The sequence below is a fragment of the Loxodonta africana genome, chromosome X (genome assembly GCF_030014295.1).
Source record: "Loxodonta africana isolate mLoxAfr1 chromosome X, mLoxAfr1.hap2, whole genome shotgun sequence".
NCBI lineage: Eukaryota > Metazoa > Chordata > Mammalia > Proboscidea > Elephantidae > Loxodonta > Loxodonta africana.
Window position 1 is genome coordinate 172,162,943 of NC_087369.1, and position 19,967 is coordinate 172,182,909.

A 19,967-nucleotide genomic window follows, 5' to 3' on the forward strand; every position below is an offset into this window, starting at 1 on the left:
CTCTGCTGAACTCTTCTATTAGTTTCAGTAGTTTTCTGGAGGATTCCTTAGGGTTTCCTATGTATAAGATCATGTCATGTGCAAACAGAGATACTTTTACTTCTTCCTTGCCAATCTGGGTGCCCTTTATTTCTTTGTCTAGCCTAATTGCTCTGACTAGGACCTCAAACACGATATTGAATTAGAGCGGTGACAAAGGGCATCCTTATCTGGTTCCCGATCTCAGTGAGAATGCTTTCAAACTCTCTCCATTTATGGTGATGTTGGCTGTTGGTTTTGTGGAAATGCCCTTTATTATGATGAGGAATTTTCCTTCTATTCCTATTTTTCTGAGAGTTTTTATCATGAGTGTTGAACTTTGTCAAATGTCTTTTCTGCATCAACTGATAAAAATCATCTGATTCTTATCTTTTGTTTTATTTATGTGGCGGATTACATTAATTGTTTTTCTAATGTTGGACCATCCCTGCATACCCAGTATGAATCCCACTTGGTCATGGTGAATTATTTTTTTGATATGTTGTTGAATTCTATTGGCTAGGATTTTGTTGAGGATTTTTGCATCTACATTCATGAGGGATATAGGTCTATAATTTTCTTGTCTTGTGGTGTCTTCACCTGGTTTTGGTATCAGGGATATGGTGGCTTCATAGAATGAGTTTGGTAGTATTCCGTCCTTTTCTATGCTCTGAAATACCTTTAGTAGTGGTGGTGTTAACTCTTCTCTGAAAGTTTGGTAGAACTCTGCAGTGAAGCTGTCTGGACCAGGGCTTTTTTTTGTTGGGAGTTTTTTGATTACCTTTTCAATCTCTTCTTTTGTTATGGGTCTATTTAGTTGTTCTACCTCTGTTTGTGTTAGTTTAGGTAGGTAGTCTGTTTCTAGGAATTCATCCATTTCTTCTAGGTTTGCAAATTTGTTTGAGTACAATTTTTCATAGTAATCTGATATGATTCTTTTAATTTCAGTTGGGTCTGTTGTAATATCGCCCATCTCATTTCTTATTCAGGTTATTTGCTTCCTCTTGTTTTTCTTTCATCAGTTTGGCCAGTGGTTTATCAATTTTGTTGATTTTTTCAAAATACCAACTTTTGGTCTTGTTAATTCTTTCAGTTTTTTTTCTGTTTTCTATTGCATTTAGTTCTGCTCTAATTTTTATTATTTGTTTTCTTCTGGTGCCTGTGGGTTTCTTTTGTTTCTCTCTTTCTATTTGTTTGAGTTATAGGGATAATTCTTTGATTTTGGCCCTCTCTTCTTTTTGGATGTGTGCATTTATTGATATGAATTGTCCTCTGAGCACCGCTTTTGCTGTGTCCCAAAGGTTCTGATAGGAAGTGTTTTCATTCTCATTGGATTCTATGAATTTCTTTATTCCATCCTTAATGTCTTCTATAATCCAGTCTTTTTTGAGCAGGGTATTGTTCAGTTTCCAAGTGTTTGATTTCTTTTCCCTGCTTTTCCCGTTATTGATTTCCACTTTTATGACTTTATGGTCAGATAAGATGCTTTGTAATATTTCAGTGTTTTGGATTCTGCTAAGGCTTGCTTTATGACCTAATATGTGGTCTATTCTAGAGAATGTTCCATGTGCACTAGAAAAATAAGTATATTTTGTTGCTGTTGGGTGCAGTGTTCTGTATACGTCTATGAGGGCAAGTTGGTTGATTGTGGCATTTAGAGCTTCTGTGTCTTTATCGAGCTTCTTTCTGGATGTCCTGTCCTTCACCAAAATTGGTGCGTTAACGTCTCCTACTATTATTGTGGAGATGTCTATCTCACTTTTCAATGCTGATAGTTTGTTTTATGTATCTTGCAGCCCTGTCAGTGGGTGCATAAATATTTAATATGATTATATCTTCTTGGTGTATTGTCCCTTTAATCATTATATAGTGTCCTTCCTTACCCTTTCTGATGGATTTAACTTTAAAGTCTATTTTGTCAGAAATTAATATTGCCACTCCTGCTCTTTTTTGATTGTTGTTTGCTTGATATATTTTTTTCCATCCTTTGAGTTTAGTTTGTGTCTCTAAGTCTATGGTGTGTCTCTTGTAGACAGCATATAGATGGATCTTGTTTTTTAATCCATTCTGCCACTCTCTGTCTCTTTATTGGTGCATTTAGTCCATTTACATTCAGGGTAATTATTGATAGGTATTAATTTAGTGCTATCATTTTGATGTCTTTTTTGTGTTGTTGACAGTTTCTTTTTCCCACTTAATTTTATGTGCTGAGTAGATTATCTTTATATATTGTCCTTTCCTCATATTTGTTTTTGTGAATTTTGTTTCTGCTCAGTCTCTATTTTTTTCTTGTATTTTATTTTGATGAGTAGTATAGTTTATCTCCTTTGTTGTTACCTTATTATTTACCCCTATTTTTCTAAATTTATAACTAACTTTTATTTCTTTGTATCGCCATATCTTCCTCTCCATATGGAAGGTGTATGATTACATTTCTTAGTCCCTCTTTACTATTTTAATGTTGTCTTCTTTTGTATAATAACATCGCCATTACCCTGTGTTGGGCTTTTTTTTTTTTTTTTTTTGGATTTCTTTGTCTGTGTTGACTTCTGGTTGATCTGCCCAGTGTTCTAGTCTTGGGTTGATGCCTGATATTATTGATTTTCTAACCAAAGAACTCCCTTTAGTATTTCTTGTAGTTTTGGTTTGGTTTTTATGAATTCCCTCAACTCGTGTTTATCTGGAAATGTCTTAATTTCACCTTCATATTTAAGAGACAGTTTTGATGGATATATGATTCTTGGCAGGTAATTTTTTCCTTCGATTTTTTAAATATGTCATCCCATTGCCTTCTTGCCTGCATGGTTTGTTTCTTCCGAGTAGTCTGAGCTTATTCTTATTGGCTCTCCCTTGTAGGTGACGTTTCTTTTATCCCTCACTGCTCTTATAATTGTCTCTTTATCTTTGGTTTTGGCAAGCTTGATTATAATATGTCTTGGGACTTTCTTTTAAGATCTATCTTATGTGGAGTTCGATGAGCATCTTGGCTAGATATCTTCTCATCTTTCACAATATCAGGGAAGTTTTCTGCCAACAAATCCTCAACAATTTTCTCTGTATTTTCTGTCATCCCTCCCTGTTCTGGTTCTCCAATCACTTGTAGGTTATTTCTCTTGATAGAGTTCCACATGGTTCTTAAGGTTTCTTATTTTTTTTAATTCTTTTATCTGATTTTTCTTCAAATATATTAGTGCCAAGTGATTTATCTTTGAATTCAGAAATTCTAGCTTCTGCTTGCTCAATTCTGGTTCTCTGACTTTCTGTTGAGTTGTCTATTTCTGCAATTTTATTGTTAATCTTCTGAATTTCTGATTGCTGCCTGTCTATGGATTTTTCCAGCTTATTAAACTTTTCATTATGTTCCTGAATAATCTTTCTGATTTCTTCAGCTGCTTTATCTGTGTGTTCCTTGGCTTGTTCTGTGTATTGTCTCATTTCCTTCCTGATGTCTTGAAGGGTTCTGTATATTAAACTTTTGTATTCTGCATCTGGTAATTCCAGGAATGCACTTTCATCTAGAAGATCCCTTGATTCTTTGTTTTGAGAGCCTGTTGAGGTGATCATGGCCTGTTTCTTTATGCGACTTGATATTGACTCTTGTCTCCAAGCCCTCAATAAGTTATTGTATTAGTTTATGCTTGCTTACTGTGTCATAGCTTCTTGCTTTGTTTTGTTTTGATATACCCCTATGGGTTGGCTGAGTGAGCTAGCTTGATTATGTTCACCTTTGGAGCTCTGATGTCCTGTCCCCAGATGGTAGACCTTTTATGAGGTATATCAGTCTAGGCGTCCATTCAGTTTTCTTGTATGAATTCAGCTCAGGTTTCCAGGTAGCTGATCATCAAGTGTGTGGAACAGACTCTGTCTTACAGTCTTAGAGGGGCAGGGGTGATTGGAGTATATACCAGTATCTGATTGCAGCAGGGGGTCATGCTCTGAACGAGGCAGTGAGCTGAGAACCACCCCCCAGTATCTCTGAGGAAATCATGTCCCTGTTCCCTAGAATGTGCAGGTGCGTGGGTTCTGCAGAAGGATCATGGGCATCCAAAGTTTTTGGTTGTAAGGACTGGGAGGTACCAGTTATCTTTGGGCCCCTGTCTTGGGTGGCTAGGTGACCTGAGTGGAGCTACCAGTCCTTAGGTCCCTGATGTGGGTAGGTGGGGACCTTGTTTAATAGGTAAAGCAATGTCAAACTTCAAACACCCACCTCTCCACCGCACTGCTGAAATGGTTGGAGTCTGTCAACAAGGGCTTATTCTCCTGAAACAGGCCCACACAGGTCCATGCAGAAGGGAAGGGTGCTCAGAGTCCATGGACGGTTAATGCCTGGACAGGAGCTGCTTTTGTCCTGAGCTCCCTCGGTTAGTGGAGCTAGCAAATTATCTTTTCCCCCAAATGCAAATTTTTTCCTTCCCCAAGGGCAGGAGGATGGCTCTAGGTATGTGCTCAGCAGTGTCTATCTCAAGCCTGTGGAATTCAGCCGCTGAAGCTGGTTTGCGGGTGGGGGGCGGGCATTGAAAAATATACGCAAGTACTTAGCTTTTGCCGGGAACACCGTTCTGCTCAGGTTCCGGAGGTGTGAGTGGGCTGTGTGCCTGGCTGCTTCTCCCCAAGAAAACTGCGGCTGAACGCTAGGACCAGCCCACCACCACCACCACCGCTGCCCTGGGATTGGTGCCTGAGGGCTTCCCGAGATTCAGGCCCGGTAACTCCTCTCTACTTCTGAAGAGTCTCTTCCTCCCCGTGCCCCTCAGTTCGTTGTCTAAGGTTGCCTTTGATGCTCAGGGCTCCCAGCTTGTCACAAATTTACTTGTTTCACTTTTTTTTTCGGGTCTTTGTTGTAAAAAGGGCTCGTCGGAAGCGTCTGTCTATTCTACCATCTTGGCTCCGCCTTGCGTCTTCCATATGTGCCTTTTTAAGGAAACAGATTGAAGTATACTAAGCAGATTTGTACACATACTTCCATGTGGATACATCTTGGTGCACTTTCCAAGTCCCCACACGTGATCCTCTGCTTCCTTTAAAGGCTACATGGTGGAAACGTATCTTCAGGAAAGTCCTGAGGTTTTGCTGACATTTCCCTAGAAGGCACTCAAGCTGGCTGGGTTTGCATGTATAGACTCAGTTTTTATTCACTGTCATAAGTTTCTTTGACCTTTTCTCTATGTTGGGGACATTTCCCAGCTATGGCTTCTGCCACTTTAAGGATGCCAATGGCTGGCAAATGCCCCGGGGATATCAAAAGTAGTTGGCTAGGTTTCCCTCCCCAAACATCTGTGTCCACTCTGGCCTCGGCCAGCTCTCAAGGTAGTTCCCAAACCAGACTCCAGAGCTTGTTTCGCTGCTTGATGACTATTTCTTTTCTCTTTTTCATAGAGTTTTCTCCTACAGTTTCAGCCTGTATGTGTCCTCACTACTTAGGATTAGGACAGTGTGCAGTGTACCTCCTCCCCCCTAGAGCTGCTCATTCCTGCTCAGCCTTACTGAGCACCTACTACACAGTAGGCTTACTGCCTACATCACTTTCTTTTTATTCATTTACTTGTTGTTGTTGTTGAGAATACACACAGCAGAACATACACCAATTCAACAGTTTCTACATGTGCTATTCAGTGACATTGATTACATTCTGCAAGTTCTCCAAACATTCTCACCCTCCTTTTCTGAGTTATTCCTCCCCCATTAACATAAACTCACTGACCCCTAAGATTCCTACCTAATCCTTCCAGTTGCTGTTGTCAATTTGATCCCATATAGATAGTTCTTAAAAGAGCACAATGCTCGAGGCAGACATTCTTTACTAGTTAAGCTAAACTATTGTTTGGTTTTAAGAAGACTTCTGGGAATATTTTTGGTTTTAGGTTTAAGGTTAAAGATTATCTCAGGGCAGTAGTTTCAGGGGTTCATCCAACCTTTGTAGTTCCAGAAAATCGGGATTCCATGAGAATTTTAAATTCTGTTCTATATTTTCCCCCTTTTGATCAGAATTCTTCTATACAGTCTTTGATCAAAATGTTCAGTAATAGTAGCTGGACACCATCCAGTTCTTACGGTCTCATGGCAAAGGAGACAGTTGTTCATGGAGGCAATTAGCCACACATTCCATTTCCTCCTTCTATTCCTGACTTGCCTTCTTTGTTGCTCTAGGTGAATAGAGACCAATTATTGTGCCTTGAACAGCCACTTGCAAGCTTTTGAGACTGCAAGCACTACACAAGGAACCAGGATGTAGAACAGAAGCACTGAACATGTTTTTAGGCCAATTAAATGGGATGTCCCATGGAACCATGACCCTAAACCTCCAAACCAAGGAATCAAAACTCATGAGGTGTTTGGTTGTACATAAGCAGCCTCAGTGGCTACTCTTTTTTTTTTGTCATTGTTGTAAATATATCACATGAGCATCACTTTCTTTAATCCTTACAACAAACTCACATGGAAGGTGTAGTTGTTACCCCCAAGTTATGGATGAACCACAGAGAGGTTAAGGACTTTGTCCAAGGTCACACAGCTAATAGGTGAAAGAGCTGGAATTTGAAACCAGGTTTACCTGACCCTAGAAACCATGCTTTTAACCAATACATGTACTGCCTCCCTGAAGTCAGCCAGCGTTTCTCGGCTAGCCGGTCGTGCGGAGCACTTCTAACCGTCCATGAGCCTGTGATGGCTGGCTCTGTGCTTGAAGCTGGTGCTGAGTTCTCATGATGGAAGCACACTTGGGTGGGAAGACACACTTCCTGCTTCTAAGTCAAGCTGAAAAAGGATTCTCATGTTAGGAAGTCCCACAGTCTGTCTGTCCTGTGTTATACTGTAAATAAAGACCTCACCCACAGTCATCAGCAATTAGGCATTCTTGTTGGATCTCTTCATGCTCCACATCAGTTATAGGATACGGGCTTGCAATCCCTACTTGGACCCAAAACACCAATATGCAAAAGTGGAAGTGGTCTTTTATTTTATTTTTCTCATCAGAATTCTCCGCTTTCCTTATCAAGGCTGCCCACCCTGAGAGTTGCCTCTTTGAATTCAGGTTTATCTGAATGCGGAGTCCAAGAGAAGGTACGTGGTAACTAGGAGATGATGTCTATTGCCATCTCCTTCTAGTGGCCTCCAATCCTGATTCTCCAACTGCCTTGCCTTCATGCTTTGGGGATTCAGAATCAGGATGTGGCCGTGGCCCAGTCACTGGACTGGGCATTTCTAAGTCCCTCAGAATCCAAAGAAAAGTCACTCCACATGTCATACCAAGGCCTTTTATTTCTTCACTGTCTGATAGTAATGGAATGATTGGAAGGTTTTAATTAATTTGTTTGCTTATTTATTTTTAATTTTTATTTTATTCCAGGCATGGGGGGGTGGGAACAGAAAATCTGGAAAGGTCAAGGCCAAACCAGTAGCTATTACTCTGGAATTGTGGGACATTCCTACTAATAAATGTCTAGATGGTGTGTTTATTCTGGTCCCAATCCAATTCAGTTTAACCAATATTTGTTGAATATCTGCTGGGAAAAAGATAAAGATTGAACAAGACACGGCCCATGCCTTCTAGGAGTTCACAGTCTAGTGGGGAAGCAGACATGTACGCTGTTAGCTCTCATATGAGGAGGACGATACAGGCCTATACAGAAGTTTAAACAAGGTGCTATGAGAGTAAGAAATTAATGCTGATTAGGTAACCTGGAAAGAGCCTGTGTGAGAGAGGAGCATTTGAGCTTGTCATAGAGGAAGGATGAGACTTTATGGGAAGACATTGAGGTGAAATGTAGTTTAGGCTGAGGAACTGTACATTCTACAGGTGGGCAAACATAGGGAATGGCAATTGGCCTGACTGGGTGGAGAGTAGTACTAAATACAACTAAAGGGTAGGTCAGATCCAGTTTATGAAGAGCCTTGAATATTAGGCTAAGGCTTTGGGCTTGCTGTATAGACTAAAGGGAGTCTTGGATCCCCTCCCTTCAATTGTAGAGGAGTCTGTTCCCTATCATAACAGTCCCTGGTTCTTTCTCTGTGGTTCCTTTGTCCAGACAGCTTCCTTCCAGTAACACTTACATTCATTTAATGAAAATTCCCTATGTGAGAAATACTTGACTTTAAAAAGCCCATTACATGGTGTTGATTTAAACGTCTACAATATATTAATAATGTACTTAATTTATTCCTTTCCCCAATAGTCTATGTAACTACCTGTAGTTTGTATAATCATTGAATAACATTGCAGTCTATATTGATATCACCCAAGAGTGGTTATTCATGATCTGGGTGGTACTGTGCCGGGAACTTATTCCCACTGTCCACTCAACACTTCCTTTGAGCTTGCAAAAAACCAGTTCTGGCTGTCCCATGGGCTTTCTCATTTACTAGCTCTATTTATTGTCTTTCTCTGCTATTCCTCTAAGAATGTCAGATTAAATTACATCAGACGCTTCTCTCTTGATTAGATATGATACCTCTGCTCCATTCAGCTTGTCATCCTGTCTTGAACAGGAAGGAGCTTCGTTTGGTATGATTTGTGTTTGAAGAAGCCATATTGACTACTGTTTATCACTTGGATTTTCCCTAGGTACTCATAAATGACTGCCTTAATAATTGTCCTCACAGCTTACCAGATATTGAAATTAAATTTAAGACTTTAATTCCCTGAGTTCCCTGGGGATTTTTTTTTGTAAGAAAAATGGGAACAAGGCAGTTTCATGACTCATCGCCACTCTACCATAATAGACCAGTGTGATAAAGAAGAACAAATCTGCAGGGAAACCAATTTCAGTTTTTGCCTTCCAAATGATTATTATAAAAATTAGCAAATAACAAAATTATTTTTGAAATACAAAAAGACATCACATGTCCTTTAAAACTATTTATTTCACTCATACATATTTTCAAGTGCCATACAGATGCCTAGAAAATGTTAATCCACTAGTTTATAGTCCTTACTTTATGCTGGCAACTGGAAATTGAGTCTTTTTATATTGAAATTGTTGCACAGTTGAAAAACAGCTCAATAATGGCACTTTTGAAAAGGTTATTTTCTAAGTACTGTCGGTGGGCCATATGCTAAGGTACTCTTTCAGGTTGCTGAGGCAACCCGCTTGCAATTGCTGTTCATATGTCCAGCTCCCCAATAATGCACTGACCTGAGACCTTCACCGAATGCAGTACAGGTGCACTGTCGGTGGACTGTAGGTGGGCTATACCTACCTCTCAGTCTTTGGAAATGACTGGCAAGAGATCAATGAGCGTTTGATAGCAGTCAGTAGAATGCCTTGAAAGAGACGGATGCATAGAGCATTCACTGAACAACACCAAGAGCTTTGGTGGGGTTTAGGTTTCTAAAGTTGCCTAGCCAAGAGTCTGTGTATTACGGAAGCTAAGAATGTGTGGGCCAGCCAACTATCCATCAGTCATGGTAGAGAAGTAATCAGTTTTCCATCGCCTGAAGCAGTTTGGATCCAGCGAGCAACATGCTGATGCTGCAGTCCCTTTCCTTGATGTTTCATTGGAAAGTGGTAAGGCGTCTTTCCTTTCTGAGCGGGTACCTCCATCCCCTTTCCAATGGTTTTGTCTAGAGGCAAACGATGTTTAAGAGTGCTTTTGTCATGTGCTCTTTTCCATAGGTGTGGCAGATACTCTGGAAGCCGTATCATGATGCCTTTTGCTTTAGGTGCGTGTCATGACTATAATGCATAGGTCTTCAACTTGTTACTGTGAATATTTTTATTTCAAAGCCTGCCATCTAACGCCGTGCAGCAACCAAATGAGCAATGAGAAGATACCACACTATGTCATCCCTGACCAGGATGATATTTAAGATGAGAGAACATGCATTAATTATCTACCAACTTGACAGGAATGGGTTCCAAATCTGATGCGTCATGGCCTCACTCCTCGCCAGTTTGTTCCTGGAAGGGGGAGCCCATGGTGAGCTTCTTTGCGTTTGTTAGTAGGAGGGAAGCCTTGGGATTCAGGGGAAAGTATCTGGATGGCCTTTTAAGAAGACATTCTATTTTCAGTGGAGTAGAAAAGTCTGCACCTGAGTCTGTGGCATGTTCTTTTCTCTGGATGAACACAGTGACTGTCTCGCTTACATTTTTCTGATATTTATTCTTCATATCAGCCACGTGAGACCCTCCCACTCTCCTGAATGAATTTCCAGGCATTACCTGCATGCTGTGTTCCTGCGGAGGGGTGGCAGTAATCTCTGCAAAGATACACCGGAGCTTCTCTGGAGAAAGCGTAAGCTCAGTGAAGTGTGTGTGGCTGTAAGATTTAATGGCTCTATAGGTAATTTTTTTTTTGGAGGAGGGATCTGGCATTTAATCAAACCGAGAGTCATTATGTAAATTTAATCACTTTGCAACACGCTAGTAATTTTATTATCTCCTTTTCATTTGACAGTGATTAGATACAAGTTGAGCCTGGAATTCCAGAGGTAGAGCACTGCTGATTGGAGGCGTATTAGGGAAAATGTATTGTGCAAATGAAATAGAGCCTTTTTCTTGCTCTTGATTGTGTCCTTGTATGTATACAGATATCCAACAAAGGGTTTTTAAAGTGTGCCTGTTTAAGGTTTGTTTTTGAATGGACTATATGAAATCTGTGTCAATTGGAAAACTTTTATACCAAGTGAGATGTGGTTCAGACTCTCCCTAACCCATGGGCCTTCACACCAGTGTAACCCCTTTGGGCTTGGCCTCTGGTCACTAGAATGCTGATTGATGTTGGATTATTTATGCTGTAAAGTCTGCTTAAAATTGGAGACAGTATTTCCATTTGTCAACACCAGTTTTGACAGGTGTTTTAAAGGTACAGTGGGTTGATGATTCTGGACAGAACAATTATCCATCACCATAATGTCAGTGTTCATGTTACGAAGGTGAGGAAGAAAAAAGCTGGTCAAATTGGAGTTTTTGACCTTGTGATTTCCACTGATGATTATGTCTCAATGAAAGCTAAGTATCTGTGATCTAAAGGGTGAAATTAGAAAGGAGGCATTCAAGAGGGAAGATAGTATGTTGAACTGACCTTTCTAAGGCAGAAGATACGGCAATTCTTGATATCTTTTCTTCCCTATGTTTCTCTTTTTTTTTTTACCTCCCGCACCTTTTTTAATCTCTTAATTTGAAAGAAACTCTTGAGACTATCTCTTCTCCTGCCAACAGAGAGACTCCATGAGCTCCCCTGTCTATCTTTGGAACATGGAGGCCCCTGGCCAACCAGGAAGTCCTTCCTTCAATCAGCTGATGTCTTTCCTGTTGTATTTTATAGGCATAGAAACCAATGACTTGGGCAAATGTCCCTAATTCAGGATTAGTTCAGGTGGCCAGTTTCCCCTACCTAGAGTGCTCTTATTCCAGTAAAAAAATTTTTCTCTTTCCAGAAACCCTTGCTAGCTCCCTGGCTCATAATATGGCTTTGTAATAGGAAATCATAATGATGTAAGCAGGGACCGAGATTGAACTGCCTATAAACCAAGAAAACCCATTGCCATCGAGTCAGTTCATCTTGTAGTGACCCTATAGGACAGAGTAGAACTTCCTCAGAGTTTCCAAAGAGTGCCTGATGGATTCGAACTGCTGACCTTTTGGTTAGCAGCTGTAACACTTAACCACTACGCCATCAGGGTTTCTGAAGCACCTATAGTAAACTGATTATCTGTTCTCTATTTATTACCGGGGCCTCAGTTTTCTCAACTTAGGATGGGGGTAATAATAACTACCTATTGCCAAGGGTTGTTATGAGGGTTTAGTGAGATGTTGGCTGAGAAAATATCTAGCCCAGGGCATGCGCTCAGTGAGTGTGGGTTGCATCTGAATGATTTGTGGTTCTAATCCAGGGTCAGTGTACAGCCCTAACAATGGGGCCACCTTGTGCAATCCCAGTGAGGGTTTGAGTCAAATGAAGATAAATGGGCTCTAGCCTAGGTGTCTCCCTTGTAGACTGCAGCTAAGCAAATAATCCTTCCTTTGTCATATCATCAGACAGAAGCAGGCTCACACATGCGCATGCACACACACACACACATACACACGTGGGGTGAAGAGGGTATATCAAAGAATCGCCACAGTGGAAAAACAATGTGATTGTTGCTAGAGGATGTCCTAATTTAGCTAAAACATGTTGTGTAACTTTAGGAAAAGGACTTTCCCTCTCTGGATCTCAATTTGTCCATTCATTCTTTCATCCAACCATTAGCTTTTTCTGTTTTGTTTTGTTTTTATCAATATACCCTTCACCATGCTGAGTACCATGATATAAAGATAAATAGGATACTCTCCCTCTTCTTCAGGAGCTTGCAGTTTAGTTGGGGAGATGGACAAAGCAAACAGGCAATTCTAAAACACTATTGTAAAAACAATAAATAAGGAAGACAGAAGAAGAATTGACCCCTTTGAATTATGGTGTTGGTGAAGCATATTGAATATACCATGGACTGCCAAAAGAACCAACAAATCTCTCTTGGATGAAGTATAGCCAGAATGCTCCTTGGAAGCGAGGATGGCGAGACTTGGTCTCACGTACTTTGGGCATGTTATCAGGAGGGACCAGTCCCTGGAGAGGGACATCATGCTTGGAAAAGTAGAAAACCAAAACCGAAAACCAAACCTATTGCCGTCAAGTCGATTCCGACTCATAGCGACCCTACAGAAGAGAGTAGAACTGGCCCATAGTGTTTCCAAGGAGTGCCTGGTGGATTCAAAATGCTGACCTTTTGGTTAGCAGCCATAGCTCTTAGCCAGTATGCCACCAGGGCTTCCTGGTAAAGTAGAAGGTCAGTAAAAAAGAGGAAGACCCTTAAGGAGATGGATTGACACAGTGGCAGCAACAACGGGCTCAAGCACAACAGCAATTGTGAGGATGGTGCAGGAGCCAGCAGTGTTTTGTTCTGTTGTGCATAGGGTCACTATGAGTTGGAACTGACCGGACGGCACCTAACAACAGCAACAATTGTAAAAACAGTGATAAAAGTATGCAGAGGGTATTATGGAAAGAAAAAGAAGGTCACTTTCCTCCAGCTTGGGGTGGGAATGAATGGCCAGAGAAGACAGCAAGAAGAGGTGGTGCTTGAGCTGAGTTTAAGAAGGTAAAGGAACGTTTACTTGGTGATGTATGTGTGAGAAAGAGGGGTGCAGGCTGTGGGCATGACCTGGGCGCTAATGCTGTCTGGTGGTGACCAGCGTTCTGATCAGATGTAACAGGCAGAGATGAGAATGTAGACTGATGTGCTCAGAGCACTGGGTGAGTGTGGGTTGCAGTGCTTCTGTAAGGGCTGGGTAGGAAATACATATGGTTTCTGTCACAACTACTCAACTGTGCAGAGGCATCTCATCGTGATTTTAATTTGCGTTTCCCTAATAGCTAATGATGTTGAAAATATATCATGTGCTTATTTTGCCATCCATATATCTTTTTTTTTTAATTGTACTTTACATGAAGGTTTACGGAACAAACTAGCTTCTCATTAAACTGTCAGTACACATATTGCTTTATGACATTGGTTAACAACCCCACCTCCTGTCAATACTCTCCATTCTCCACCTTGGGTTCCCTATTGCCAGCTTTTCTGTCCCCTCTTGCCTTCTAGCCCTTGCCCCAGGGCTGGCATGCCCCTTTAGTCTTGTTTTGTTTTATGGGCGTGTCTAGTCTTTGCCTGAAGGGTGAACCTTGGGAGTGACTTCATTACTGAGCTGAAAGGATGTCTGCGGGCCATACTCTCCAAGTTTCTCCCGTCTCTGTCAGGCCAGTAAGTCTGGTCTTATTTTTTTTTTGTTGTTGGGAGTTTTTTGATTACCGTTTCAATCTCTTTTTTTGTTATGGGTCTATTTAGTTGTTCTACTTCTGAATGTGTTAGTTTAGGTAGGTAGTGTTTTTCCAGGAATTCATCCATTTCTTCTAGGTTTTCAAATTTGTTAGAGTACAATTTTTCATAATAATCTGAAATGATTCTTTTAATTTCATTTGGTTCTGTTGTGATGTGGTCCTTCTCATTTCTTATTCGGGTTATTTGTTTCCTTTCCTGTATTTCTTTAGTCAGTCTAACCAATGGTTTATCAATTTTGTTAATTTTTTCAAAGAACCAGCTTTTGGCTTTGTTAATTCTTTCAATTGTTTTTCTGTTCTCTAATTCATTTAGTTCAGCTCTAATTTTTATTATTTGTTTTCTTCTGGTGCCTGATGGATTCTTTTGTTGCTCAGTTTCTATTTGTTCAAGTTGTAGGGACAGTTCTCTGATTTTGGCTCTTTCTTCTTTTTGTATGTGTGCATTTATTGATATAAATTGGCCTCTGAGCACTGCTTTTGCTGTGTCCCAGAGGTTTTGATAGGAAGTATTTTCATTCTCGTTGCTTTCTATGAATTTCCTTATTCCCTCCTTGATGTCTTCTATAACCCAGTCTTTTTTCAGAAGGGTGTTGTTCATTTTCCAAGTATTTGATTTCTTTTCCCTAGTTTTTCTGTTATTGATCTCTAGTTTTATTGCCTTGTGGTCTGAGAAGATGCTTTGTAATATTTCGATGTTTTGGACTCTGCAAAGGTTTGTTTTATGACCTAATATGTGGTCTATTCTAGAGAATGTTCCATGTGCGCTAGAAAAAAAAGTATATTTTGCAGCAGTTGGGTGGAGAGTTCTGTATAAGTCAATGAGGTCAAGTTGGTTGATTGTTGTAATTAGATCTTCCGTGTCTCTGTTGAGCTTCTTACTGGATGTCCTGTCCTTCTCCGAAAGTGGTGTGTTGAAGTCTCCTACTATAATTGTGGAGGTATCTATCTCGCTTTTCAATTCTGTTAAAATTTGATTTATGTATCTTGCAGCCCTGTCATTGGGTGCATAAATATTTAATATGGTTATGTCTTCCTGATCAATTGTCCCTTTTATCATTAGATAGTGTCCTTCTTTATCCTTTGTGGTGGATTTAAGTCTAAAGTATATTTTGTCAGAAATTAATATTGCTACTCCTCTTCTTTTTTGCTTATTGTTTGCTTGATATACTTTTTTCCATCCTTTGAGTTTTAGTTTGTTTGTGTCTCTAAGTCTAAGGTGTGTCTCTTGTAGGCAGCATATAGATGGATCGTGTTTCTTTATCCAGTCTGTGACTCTCTGTCTCTTTATTGGTGCATTTAGTCCATTTACATTCAGGGTACTTATAGATAAATAAGTTTTTAGTGCTGTCATTTTGATGCCTTTTTATGTGTGTTGTTGACAATTTCATTTTTCCATATACTTTTTTGTGCTGAGGCGTTTTTCTTAGTAAATTGTGAGATCCTCATTTTCATAGTGCTTGACTTTATGTTAGTTGAGTCGTTACGTTTTTCTTGGTTTTTATCTTGAGTTATACAGTTGTTATACCTTTTTGTGGTTACCTTATTATTTACCCCTATTTTTCTAAGTAAAAACCTAACTTGTATTGTTCTATATCGCCTTGTATCACTCTCCATATGGCAGTTCAATGCCTCCTGTATTTAGTCCCTCTTTTTGATTATTGTGATCTTTTACCTATTGACTTCCATGATTCCCTGTTATGTGTATTTTTTTTTAATTAATCTTAATTTGTTTTTGTGATTTCCCTATTTGAGTTGATATCAGGACGTTCTGTTTTGTGACCTTGTGTTGTGCTGATGTCTGATATTATTGGTTCTCTGACCAAACAATATCCTTTAGTATTTCTTGTAGCTTTGGTTTGGTTTTTGCAAATTCTCTAAACTTGTGTTTGTCTGTAAATATCTTAATTTCGCCTTCATATTTCAGAGAGAGTTTTGCTGGATATATGATCCTTGGCTGGCAGTTTTTCTCCTTCAGTGTTCTGTATATGTCGTCCCATTCCCTTCTTGCCTGCATGGTTTCTGCTGAGTAGTCAGAACATATTCTTACTGATTCTCCCTTGAAGGAAACCTTTCTTTTCTCCCTGGCTGCTTTTAAAATTTTCTGTTTATCTTTGGTTTTGGTGAGTTTGATGATAATATGTCTTGGTGTTTTTCTTTTTGGATCAATCTTAAATGGGGTTCGATGAGCATCTTGGATAGATATCCTTTCGTCTTTCATGATGTCAGGGAAGTTTTCTGTCAGGAGTTCTTCAACTATTTTCTCTGTGTTTTCTGTCCCCCCTCCCTGTTCTGGGACTCCAATCACCCGCAGGTTATCCTTCTTGATAGAGTCCCACATAATTCTTAGGGTTTCTTCATTTTTTTTAATTCTTTTATCTGATTTTTTTTCAGCTATGTTGGTGTTGATTCCCTGGTCCTCCAGATGTCCCAGTCTGCATTCTAATTGCTCGAGTCTGCTCCTCTGACTTCCTAGTGCGTTGTCTAATTCTGTTATTTTATTGTTAATCTTTTGGATTTCTACATGTTGTCTCTCTATGGATTCTTGCAACTTATTAATTTTTCCAGTATGTTCTTGAATAATCTTTTTGAGTTCTTCAACAGTTTTATCCGTGTGTTCCTTGGCTTTTTCTGCAGTTATCCTAATTTCATTTGTGATATCATTAAGCATTCTGTAAATTAGTTTTTTATATTCTGTATCTGATAATTCCAGGATTGTATCTTCATTTGGGAAAGATTTTGATTCTTTTGTTTGGGGGGTTGGAGAAGCTGTCATGGTCTGCTTCTTTAAGTGGTTTGATATGGATTGTTGTCTCCGAGCCATCACTGGGAAACTAGTTTTTCCAGAAAATCCGCTAAAAAAAAATGCAGTCAGATCCCTATCAGAGTTCTCCCTCTGGCTCAGGCTATTCAGATGTTAATGAAGCCGCCTGGGGAGGATGGGGGAGGGAACAGAGAGATAGGAGAGTGGCAACTCAGAATATAGCCAGAGTTGCTTGTCTTGCTTGGAATGACTATTATATCTGAGATTCCCGCAGGCGCATCGCCTATGTGTGCTGGCTGTGTGGAGATTGCCCCCGGGGGGTCTGGCCCACTGGAGTCACGGTCAGATCCTCCGCTTCCAGCCTCACGCCCAGCGTCAAGGCTCCCCTACTGGGACGGTGCACTCTCGACTCCAAAATCAGTCGCTGCCTCCCGGGGACTTCTCGTCCCTCCAGCCGCGTGGCCGTGCCGCCTCCAAGAACCAGTTGGGCCTCCTCCCGGGGTTAGTTCAGATGGGTGGAGCAGGTCCTCGTGCTTGTGCCGTGACCGAGTGTCCCGGCTGGGACGCTGTTGTCCCCGCTCCAATACCAGTCGCTGCCTCCCAGGGACTTCTCCTACCAGTTGCGTCCCACGCCGCCTGCGTGACCCGGCTGGTCCCCTTCCCGGGGTTAGTTCAGGGGGGTGGAGCAGCTCTTCGTGTTTATGCCGTACCTGCGTCCAGTCCAAATCCCTGCGGGACGGTTCCCCGTCGCGGACGCTGCTCTTTCTGCTCCAAGACCAGTCACTGCCTCCTGGGGACTTCTACTGGCTGCGTCCCACGCCGCCCGTGGAACCAGCTGGTCCCCCTCCCGGGGTTAGTTCAGGGGGGTGGAGCCGCTCTCTGTGCTTGTGCCGTACCTGACTGGTACGCTGGCTCCAGGCTCTGGAAACAATCGCTGCTTCCCCGTATTAGTTCGTTCTCCGTCTCTAAATCTGTGTTTGTTGTTCAGGGTTCGTAGATTGTTATGTATGTGATCGATTCACTTGTTTTTCCGTGTCTTTGTTGTAAGAGGGATCCGAGGTAGCGTCTGCCTAGTCCGCCATCTTGGCTCCGCCCTCCAAGTCTGGTCTTATTTTTGAGAGTTAGAATTTTGTTCTACATTTTTCTCCAGCTCTGTCTGGGACCCTCTATTGTGATCCCTGTCAGAGCAATCAGTGGTGGTAGCCGGACATCACCTAGTTGTACTGGATTCAGACTGGTGGAGCCCGTGTTAGTTGTGGTCCATTAGTCCTTTGGACTAATCTTTCCCTTGTATCTTTAGTTTCCTTCATTCTCCCTTGCTCCTGAAAGGGTGAGACCAGTGGAGTGTCTTAGATGGCTGCTCACAGGCTTTTAAGACCCCAGACACTACTCACCAAAGTAGAATGTAGAACATTTTCTTTATAAACTCTGTTATGCCAATTGAGCTAGAAGTTCCCCGAGACCATGGTCCCCACCGCCCCCATCCCAGTACTTTGGTCCATCGGAGACTTTTGATGTGTCATTGCAGCTTCCATGACCTTGTCTTGTACAAGTTGTGCTGGCTTCCCCAGTATCGTGTACTGTCTTACCTTCACTCAAGTTACCACTTATCTGTCGTCTATTTAGTGTTTTTCCATCTCCACCCCTTCCCTCCCTAGTAACCATCAAAGATTGTTTCTTTTTGTGTATAAACCTTTTCATTAGTTTTTATTATAGTGGTCTCATACAATGTTTGTCCTTTTGTGATTGCCTTGTTTCACTCAGTATGATGCCCTCCAGATTCATCCATGCTGTGAGATGCTTCCCAGATACATCTTTGTTCCTTATCGTTGCGAAATACCCCATTGTGGGTATGTACTATAGTTTGTTTATCCATTCATCTGTTGATGAGCATCTAGGTTGTTTCTATCTTTTTGCTATTGTGAACAATGCTGCAGTGAACCTGGGTGTGTATGTTTATTCATGTGATGACTCTTATTTCTCTAGGATATATTCCTAGGAGTGGGATTGCTGGATCATATGGTATTTCAATTTATAGCTTTTAAGGAAGCGCCACATTGTTTTCCAAAGTGGTTGTATCATTTTGCATTCCCACCAGCAGTGCATAAGAGTTCCAATCTCTTGCAGCCTCTGAAACATTTGTTTTCTTTTCTTTTTTTTTTTGATTCGTGCTAATGTTGGGATGAGATGGTATCTCATCGTGGTTTTGATTTGCATTTCTCTAATGGCTTTTTTTTTTAATGGCTAGTAGTCACGAGCATTTCCTCATGTGCCTGTTAGCTGCTTGAATGTCTTCTTTGTTGAAGTGTCTGTTCATTTCCTTAGCCCATTTTTTAATTGGATTTTTTGACTTTTTGTTGTAGAGATGCTGGATTTTCCTGTAGAGTTTAGAGATTAGACCTTTGTCGGATTTGTAATAGCCAAAAATTTCCCCCCAGTTTGTAGATTCTCTTTTTACTCTTTCGGTGAAGTCTTTTTATGAGCTAATTGTTTAATTTTTAGAAGATCACAGTTATCTAGCTTATCTTCTGGAGTTTGTGTGTTGTTAGTTATGGTTTGTATCCTGTTAATGCCATGTATTAGGGCCTCTAGTGTTGATCCTGCTTTTTCTTCTATGATCTTTATAGTTCTTGGTGTTATATTTAGGTCTTTGATCCATTTTGAGTTAGTTTTGTGTATGTTGTGAGGTATGGGTCCTGTTTCATTTTTTTGCAGGTGGACATCCAGTTTTGCCAGCACCATTTGTTAAAAAAGACTGACTTTTCCCCATGTGATGGACTCTGGGCCCTTGTCGAAGATCAAGTGACCTTAGGAGAATGGATTTACATCTGGGTTCTCAATTCTGTTCCATTGGTCAATGTATCTGTCATTATACCACTACCAGGCTGTTTTGAGTAACATAGATGTATAGTAGGTTCTGAGATCAGGTAGTGCAAGTCCTCCTTTTTTATTCGTCTTGCCTTCCCCTCCATTAGAAAGTCCTATACCTACACTGTTTATTCCCTCTTTTATTTTTCTGACATTATCATTTACAAATTAACCTCTCTGGTTCCCTGTTGTAAATTTTTTGGCTTTGAATAGTCCTTGAGAGTTCATTTCCTACGTTGGTGTCTGGGTGGCGTGATTTTGTGTCCTAGATTCAGGCTGTCATCTGATGTTGTTTGTTCTCAAACTGAAGGGCTTCCTTTAATGATTCTTTCAAGTTTGGTTTGGTTTTTACATAAGCCCTTAATTTCTGCTTGTCTGGAAATGTTGTAATTTCACCATCATATTTGAATGAGAGTTTTGCAGGATACATTTTTCTTGGTTGGAGTTTTTTTTTTCTTTCAAGCTTTTATGTATGTCATCCCATTGCTTTCTTGCCTGCATGGTT

The 19,967-nt window shown here is 40.7% G+C and overlaps 1 protein-coding gene across 3 annotated transcripts in view; it reads left to right on the plus strand.

The window, feature by feature from the left end:
• The window catches only part of LOC111748342 (heat shock transcription factor, X-linked member 3-like), a 145,909-nt gene that overhangs the window by 104,050 nt on the left and 21,892 nt on the right, over window positions 1-19,967 (plus strand). The window contains exons 9-10 of one of the 3 annotated variants that reach the window (XM_064277692.1): window positions 9,863-9,933; window positions 10,130-10,248. The exons of the other annotated variants lie outside the window; for them this stretch is intronic. The gene's annotated coding sequence lies outside the window, so the exon portion shown is untranslated. The remainder of the gene's footprint in view (window positions 1-9,862; window positions 9,934-10,129; window positions 10,249-19,967) is intronic. 3 annotated transcript variants of the gene reach the window in all.